Consider the following 7,780-nt stretch of genomic DNA (forward strand, 5'->3'; position numbering starts at 1 on the left):
CGTATATTACATTGGTGGATGTGCAGGTGAATGAACCAGTGATGGTGTGGCTGATCTGGTTAGGTCCTGTGATGGTGTCGCTGGTGTAGATATGTGGGCAGAGTTGGCATCGAGGTTTGTTGCATGGATTGGTTCCTGAGCTAGAGTTATTATGGTGTGGTGTGCAGTTACTGGTGAGAATATGTTTCAGGTTGGCAGGTTGTCTGTGGGCAAGGATTGGCCTGCAACCCAAGGCCTGTGAAAGTGTGGGATCATTGTCCAGGATGGGTTGTAGATCCTTGATGATGCGTTGGAGGGGTTTTAGCTGGGGGCTGTATGTGATGGCCAGTGGAGTCCTGTTGGTTTCTCTCTTGGGTTTGTCTTGCAGTAGGAGGCTTCTGGGTACACGTCTGGCTCTGTTGATCTGTTTCCTTATTTCCTCGTGCGGGTATTGTAGTTTTGAGAATGCTTGGTGGAGATTTTGTAGGTGTTGGTCTCTGTCTGAGGGGTCAGAGCAGATGCGGTTGTACCTCAGTGCTTGGCTGTAGACAATGGATCGTGTGATGTGCCCAGGATGGAAGCTGGAGGCATGAAGGTAGGCATAGCGGTCGGTGGGTTTTCGATATAGGGTGGTGTTAATGTGACCATCACTTATTTGCACCGTGGTGTCAAGAAAGTGGACCTCCCGTGTAGATTGGTCCAGGCTGAGGTTGATGGTGGGGTGGAAGCTGTTGAAATCATGGTGGAATTTTTCCAGAGTCTCCTTCCCATGTGTCCAGATGATGAAGATGTCATCAATGTAGCGTAGATAGAGAAGGGGTGTGAGTGGACGAGAGCTGAGGAAGCGTTGTTCCAGGTCGGCCATGAAGATATTGGCATATTGTGGGGCCATGCGGGTGCCCATAGCAGTGCCACTGATCTGGAGATATATATTGTCATCAAATTTGAAATAGTTGTGTGTAAGTATAAAGGCACTCTCACTGAAGGACTGTCTGGATATATGGACTCTCTACTCAGACCCTATGCCACTAGCACTCCCAGCTATCTACGTGACACCACTGATTTCCTGAGGAAACTACAATGCATTGGTGACCTCCCAGAAAACACCATCCTAGCCACCATGGATGTAGAGGCTCTCTACACAAACATCCCACACACAGATTGAATACAAGCTGTCAGGAACAGTATCCCTGATGATGCCACAGCACAACTGGCTGCTGAGCTCTGTGCCTTTATACTTACACACAACTATTTCAAATTTGATGACAATATATATCTCCAGATCAGTGGTACTGCTATGGGCACCCGCATGGCCCCACAAAATGCCAATATCTTTATGGCCGACCTGGAACAACGCTTCCTCAGCTCTCGTCCACTCACGCCCCTTCTCTACCTACGCTACATTCATGACATCTTCATCATCTGGACCCATGGGAAGGAGACTCTGGAAAAATTCCACCATGATTTCAACAGCTTCCACCCCACCATCAACCTCAGCCTGGACCAATCTACACGGGAGGTCCACTTTCTTGACACCACGGTGCAAATAAGTGATGGTCACATTAACACCACCCTATATCGAAAACCCACCGACCGCTATGCCTACCTTCATGCCTCCAGCTTCCACCCCGGGCACATCACACGATCCATTGTCTACAGCCAAGCACTGAGGTACAACCGCATTTGCTCTGACCCCTCAGACAGAGACCAACACCTACAAAATCTCCACCAAGCATTCTCAAAACTACAATACCCGCACGAGGAAATAAGGAAACAGATCAACAGAGCCAGACGTGTACCCAGAAGCCTCCTACTGCAAGACAAACCCAAGAGAGAAACCAACAGGACTCCACTGGCCATCACATACAGCCCCCAGCTAAAACCCCTCCAACGCATCATCAAGGATCTACAACCCATCCTGGACAATGATCCCACACTTTCACAGGCCTTGGGTGGCAGGCCAATCCTTGCCCACAGACAACCTGCCAACCTGAAACATATTCTCACCAGTAACTGCACACCACACCATAATAACTCTAGCTCAGGAACCAATCCATGCAACAAACCTCGATGCCATCTCTGCCCACATATCTACACCAGCGACACTATCACAGGACCTAACCAGATCAGCCACACCATCACTGGTTCATTCACCTGCACATCCACCAATGTAATATACGCCATCATATGCCAGCAATGCCCCTCTGCTATGTACATCGGCCAAACTGGACAGTCTCTACGGAAAAGGATAAATGGACACAAATCAGACATTAGGAATGGCAATATACAAAAACCTGTAGGAGAGCACTTCAACCTCCCTGGCCACACTATAGCAGACCTTAAGGTGGCCATCCTGCAGCAAAAAAACTTCAGGACCAGACTTCAAAGAGAAACTGCTGAGCTTCAGTTCATCTGCAAATTTGACACCATCAGCTCAGGATTGAACAAAGACTGTGAATGGCTTGCCAATTACAGAACCAGTTTCTCCTCTCTTGGTTTTCACACCTCAACTGCTAGAACAGGGCCTCATCCTCCCTGATTGAACTGACCTCGTTATCTCTAGCTTGCTTGCTAGCACACATATATATACCTGCCCCTGGATATTTCCATTACATGCATCTGAGGAAGTGGGTATTCACCCACGAAAGCTCATGCTCCAAAACGTCTGTTAGTCTATAAGGTGCCACAGGATTCTTTGTTTCTAAGACTTGGGTTTTCTTGCTTCCTTTTTAATTAAAGGAATGACTAGTTACTCCAAGAAACTGGAGCCTGCTTGTTCATCGAGAAAGAAGCCTCTTGTCTCTCTCAGGAAGCCTAATATAGCAATAGTGAGGAAACCACTGCCCATTAATGTAATGACATATCCTGCATCCAGAATGAGAAGAGACAGCAAGGACTGCAGCTGGTGTAAACAAGCATCTGTCAGCAGGGCCGGCTCTGGCATTTTTGCCATCCCAAGCAAAAAAACACCTGTGGGCCAGCCGGAGCAGCGAAGTGGGGGGAACAAACAAACCTGCGAACGACTGGAGCAGTGAATGTGGGGAACGACAAACAAATCTGTGGGCCGGCCGAAGCAGCGAAGGGGGGGGACAAACAAACCTGCGGGCTGGCTGGAGCAGCGAAGCAGGGGACAAACAAACCTGCGGGCTGGCTGGAGCAGCGAAGGGGGGAGGGAGCAAATAAACGTGGGGGGTGGCTGGAGCAGCGAAGTGGAGGGGGACAAACAAACCTGCAGGGCAGATGGAGCGCGGGTGCAGGGGGACTCCTGGCCCTGCAGATGTGCCCCGGGCAGCGGGGGGGGAGAGAAAGGGGGCAGCCAGGGCTTCCTTCAGCAGAGTGTTCGCCATGCTGCCTGCCAGGAGGGCTCCGCGCCACTCGGGTCGGCGGGCAGGGAAGGATGTGGGCTGCCCTGCCATGCTTGCTACAGACCTGGCACCGCTCCCAGCAGGGCGCTCCTCTCCTCTGGACTGCTGCCTCGTACAGGGCGGCCAGAGCAGCAAACCAAAAAGAAAAAAGAAAAAAAACCTGCGGGGGCGGCCAAAGCAGCGAATGCCGCCCCTTGAAATCTGCCACCCCAAGAACGAACTTGCTTGGCTGGTGCCTGGAGCCGGCCCTGTCTGTCAGTGTGGACAACACTTGCAATTTTAGCACAAGTCTCCTGATGACGTTCGGTATCTTTGCCTTCGGGCCTCACATCTCAGAATCATATAATAACATGATCATCTGATTAGTTTTGTTTTTAAGCAAGTTTCTAGCCCTTGTGGGTATGGAGAAAAATTTGAAAACATGAGCCCTAAAAGCTGGAGAAAAACAAATTGAAATCTCGACATTTTAAAGCCAATCTTGTGATTTTGGGGGCCTGATTAATTGAATCTCTGTTATAGACAAAGAAATGCAGAGTAATGCCATTGTGGGTGCTGAGGAATTACACCAATGTCATTCAGAGCTGGTCTGTATACCAACTTGCACCAATATAACTAAATCTGTTTCCTATAACAGAGTGGGTTATTTTGGCACAAACTCTTCCATGGCCACTCTTATTTTTGAAGCAAAGTGTATAAGGTCAAATTTTTATCAACTTAGCTAAAGCGATTTAGCCCTTTTTCCCCCCCTTTTCTTTTGTCTTCTGAAACAAGTATCTACGCATAGTTTAGTACCAACTGTGAACTGGCTCGAATTATTATTGTTTTGCTGTGAATCTGTGTGTAGATGGGCCCTGAGAGCTGACTCTGACCCCTCTGCATAGAAGAGATACTACTGCGGGCTGGAGGCAATGAACGCACTACACTTCCAAGTGAAAACCGCTTGGTGGGTGCAATGTACCATTTTCAGAGCATGCAGGCTTTCCGTTCCAACCATCAGTTTCAGGACTTAAAGATGCCACATCCCCTCTCTTCCCCCACCCCCACCCCGCATCAACAGGTGGAGGAACTTGATGGTAACAGCAGTGAAAAGGGAACAGTCCTTTCGTAGCAAGAGAGTGGAGCCTGGATCGCTGGGCCTGGTCCAGGACCTGAAGCCTGAACCAGAGGCTGTGAACCACAGTCAGGCCATGTATTAAAGTGGAGACTCACAAGTTCACTGTCTAGTATGTGAACTTGGCAAACTTGCTGCCGGTGTTGTTAAAACACAGGCACTCCTAAGAAGTACTAGGCACAAGATATTTACGTAAGTACATTCCAGAAGGCTAGTACAGATGTATAGACAATATATGCAAGATAAGGTGATTTGAGAGAACAATGAAAGGACATGTTTTGTCTGAGATATCAGGAACAGGGGGAGGTAACAAACATGTCATGAAACATGCAAGATGGTATAAAAGTTGTTTAGCCTGGTTGTTTGTCTCAGTCTGTAAAAGTTGGGCTACCCCACCCTAACACTTTGTGTGACAGAGGGGACAGCAGAGATTCTCACTGCTAACTGAGCTGCTCCTTGCCAAGAGGCACTCCTGTTAATGTACTTGTGCAAGGCGTTAGGATTGTGTCTTGAGGGCAATAAACCTGGTTGAATGCCTTTGTCACTGAACATGCCTGTGGTCTTTCTCTAGGAGTAACATCAAGGTCTGCTGAATTAGCAGGCTGTGCTCTCTGCTAGTGCTAATCACACCGAAGCACCCAGGAGAGGAGCACTGAGTGGCTGTAACAGCTTAGCATCCTTGACATCATGCAGCAGCAACATTATTCCACCCTTCTAGAAGTCCCTGTGGCGAAGGAGGGAGATACTCATCAAGTCATAATAGGTAGCGCCTCCCCCTGAAAGTCTCTCGCACCCATTGGCCGACTAAGGGGACTGATTGGCCAGCATTCCTCAGCTCCCAGTATTTAATTCTGAGTGGTGGCCATATGGAATCTCTTTCGGCTCTGTTCCAGCAGCCATCCTACTCACACAAACGAGGACTGGGAACCTGGCCTGACAGATGATGCAGGTCTAGCTGATTGCCTCTGCAGGGGGTCTGGAAGGACTTTTTTTCTCCCATGGGCCCACTGGCGAAGGACTAGGGAGCTTCTTCCCTTCCTCACAGCCCCTTTAAGCCACAGTGGGGTAAGTAGGAATGTGGCTAGTACCATAGGCACCGACTCTGTGGGTGCTTGGGGGCTGCAGCACCCACAGGGAAAAGTTCCTTCCGTTGGAACTGTGTTGTCTTGCAAGCTCTCCACATTTCCCTAGCTTCTATCTACTTCAGTGTTTGTTTTCCTTAGTTAGTTTAGTTAATAGTTAGTGTAGTTTTAATAGTTGGCTATCGGGGTGGAGGGTTCCCCTTCAACCCGACCGCACTCTCTCTGGGGACTCAGGCATGCCTAAGTCCAAGGGTTCAAACCCTGCAAGTCCCGCAACAAGCCTATAGGTGACCCCCCATGATGTTGCTTAAAATGTCCTGGGGAAACACATCAGGTGGATAAGTGCAGGATTTGCAAAGGGTTTCGCCTGAGAACAAAGAAGGAGCAGAACTTTAGACTGAAACAGCTCCTCATGGAGGCAGCACTTGAATCACAACCAGCATCGGCGCAGCAGGACCCAGCATGGCTGTGTAGTGCCCCAGCAGCAGTGGAGACGGCACCATGGAAGGACTCTGGATGAGACCCGCAGCACCGCCATTCTCCAGTGTGGAAACAGTCGGAGATGACTCAGTATTAGTCCCATTCCCAGGGGGAGAAGCAGCACTGGAAACCAGGGAGGAGTGGTTCCTGATTTTGAGACACAACCCCTCGGAATCAGCCAGTGGGGCACATCCCAGGGAGAAACCCCCAGTGCCAAAAACTTCAGAGCCGGTGCCATTGACTTCAATCCCGCAAGGGGGGCCATTGAGTCTGGTGCAATTGGACTAACCATGTCAGGTGGTGAAGGAGGTACAACTGTCTTCCACCTCAGACACATTTGAAGCCACAAGAGACCTGATGGCACTGTGGTCCCTGGCCCTTTGCGCCAAGCCCCCGATGCCACAGCGTGTGGCACTGTCCTGCGGAAAGCCTGCAATGCTCTGCCCCTTGGCACCGCCAGAGACAAGATACCGCTCGGAATCCCGGCACTGCTTAGAGTCCCGCCAATGCTTCCGTTTGCAGCCTTGTTCGCGGTTGTGCAGCAGGTTCCAATCCCAGCACAGTCCATCCTGACACTATTCCAGATCATCGTGCAGACCCTGCTTACGTCACCGCTCCCCAGCCTCATGGCACCGCTCCCTGACCCAACAGTGCTCAGCACTGCCCTGGCCCTCGCGGTCTAGGTGTATATCTTTGGGTTTGAAGACAGGGTCTAAAGTCTTAGAGTAGGCCCGATGCAAGCCAGCGTGGGGCAGATCAGATGGGTGTGGCACCATGACGCACACAATGGCAGAGGCCAGCCCAATGGCCATTTTGGATCCCTTGGCCATACCACCAGTCCCAGGGCACCCAGTCCAGGGGCTCCCCTTTGGTGGCATCCGAGGTGAGGCTCCCAGAGGCAGCGGCCAGCTGTTCCACCCCTAGGCCTCCCCCTATAGACAGCCATGCCCACCAAGAACTCCTACGCAGGGTGGCACAAAATATGAACCTGCAGGCCAAGGAGGTGGTAGAGTCCGAGGGCTCTATGATGGATATCCTGGCACTGGAGGGACCATCTGGGGTTGCTCTACCACTCATAAAACTTATCCAGGCCAATGCAAAGACCATTTATCAGACTCCGGCCTCCATCTCTCTCACTGCCAAAGGGGTGGAGAAGAAATATTTCATCCCCTCCAAAGGGTACAAATACCTATTCACACACCCACAGCCCTGATCCCTGGTGGCGGCTGCAGTGAATGAGAAGGAGAGGTGGGAACAGCAAGCCCTAGTGCCTAAGTCCAAGATGTCAAGCGCCTGGATTTATTCAGCTGCACAGTATACACCACAAGGGACTTGCAGCTTGGCATTGCCAATCAGCAGGCAATCCTGAGTAGATACAACTTCAACTCCTGAAACTCGATGTTGACATTTAAGGAATTGATACCAGCAGACTCCAAAGAGGAGTTTAGGGCTATAGTTGAGGAGGGCAAGGCAGTGGCACAAAGCAATATATAGGCCTCACTGGATGCTGTGGATTCGGCAGTGTGCACCTTGTCCTCATGGCTGCAGGCCTCGGGGCTCCCTCCCAAGGTTCAACAAACTGCAGGACCTGCTTTCCAACGGGGTGGGTCTGTTTGCTGAACAGATGGATTCCAGGCTGCATAGCCTAAAGGATTCCAGGGCTACAATGAAATCCTTGGGTATGCACACCCCGGCAACCCAATGAAAGCCCTTTAAGCCCCAACTGCAGCAACAGCGGACATATCCTCCTCGGCTGCAGCAGG

Source organism: Gopherus flavomarginatus, chromosome 10 (genome assembly GCF_025201925.1).
Source record: "Gopherus flavomarginatus isolate rGopFla2 chromosome 10, rGopFla2.mat.asm, whole genome shotgun sequence".
NCBI lineage: Eukaryota > Metazoa > Chordata > Testudines > Testudinidae > Gopherus > Gopherus flavomarginatus.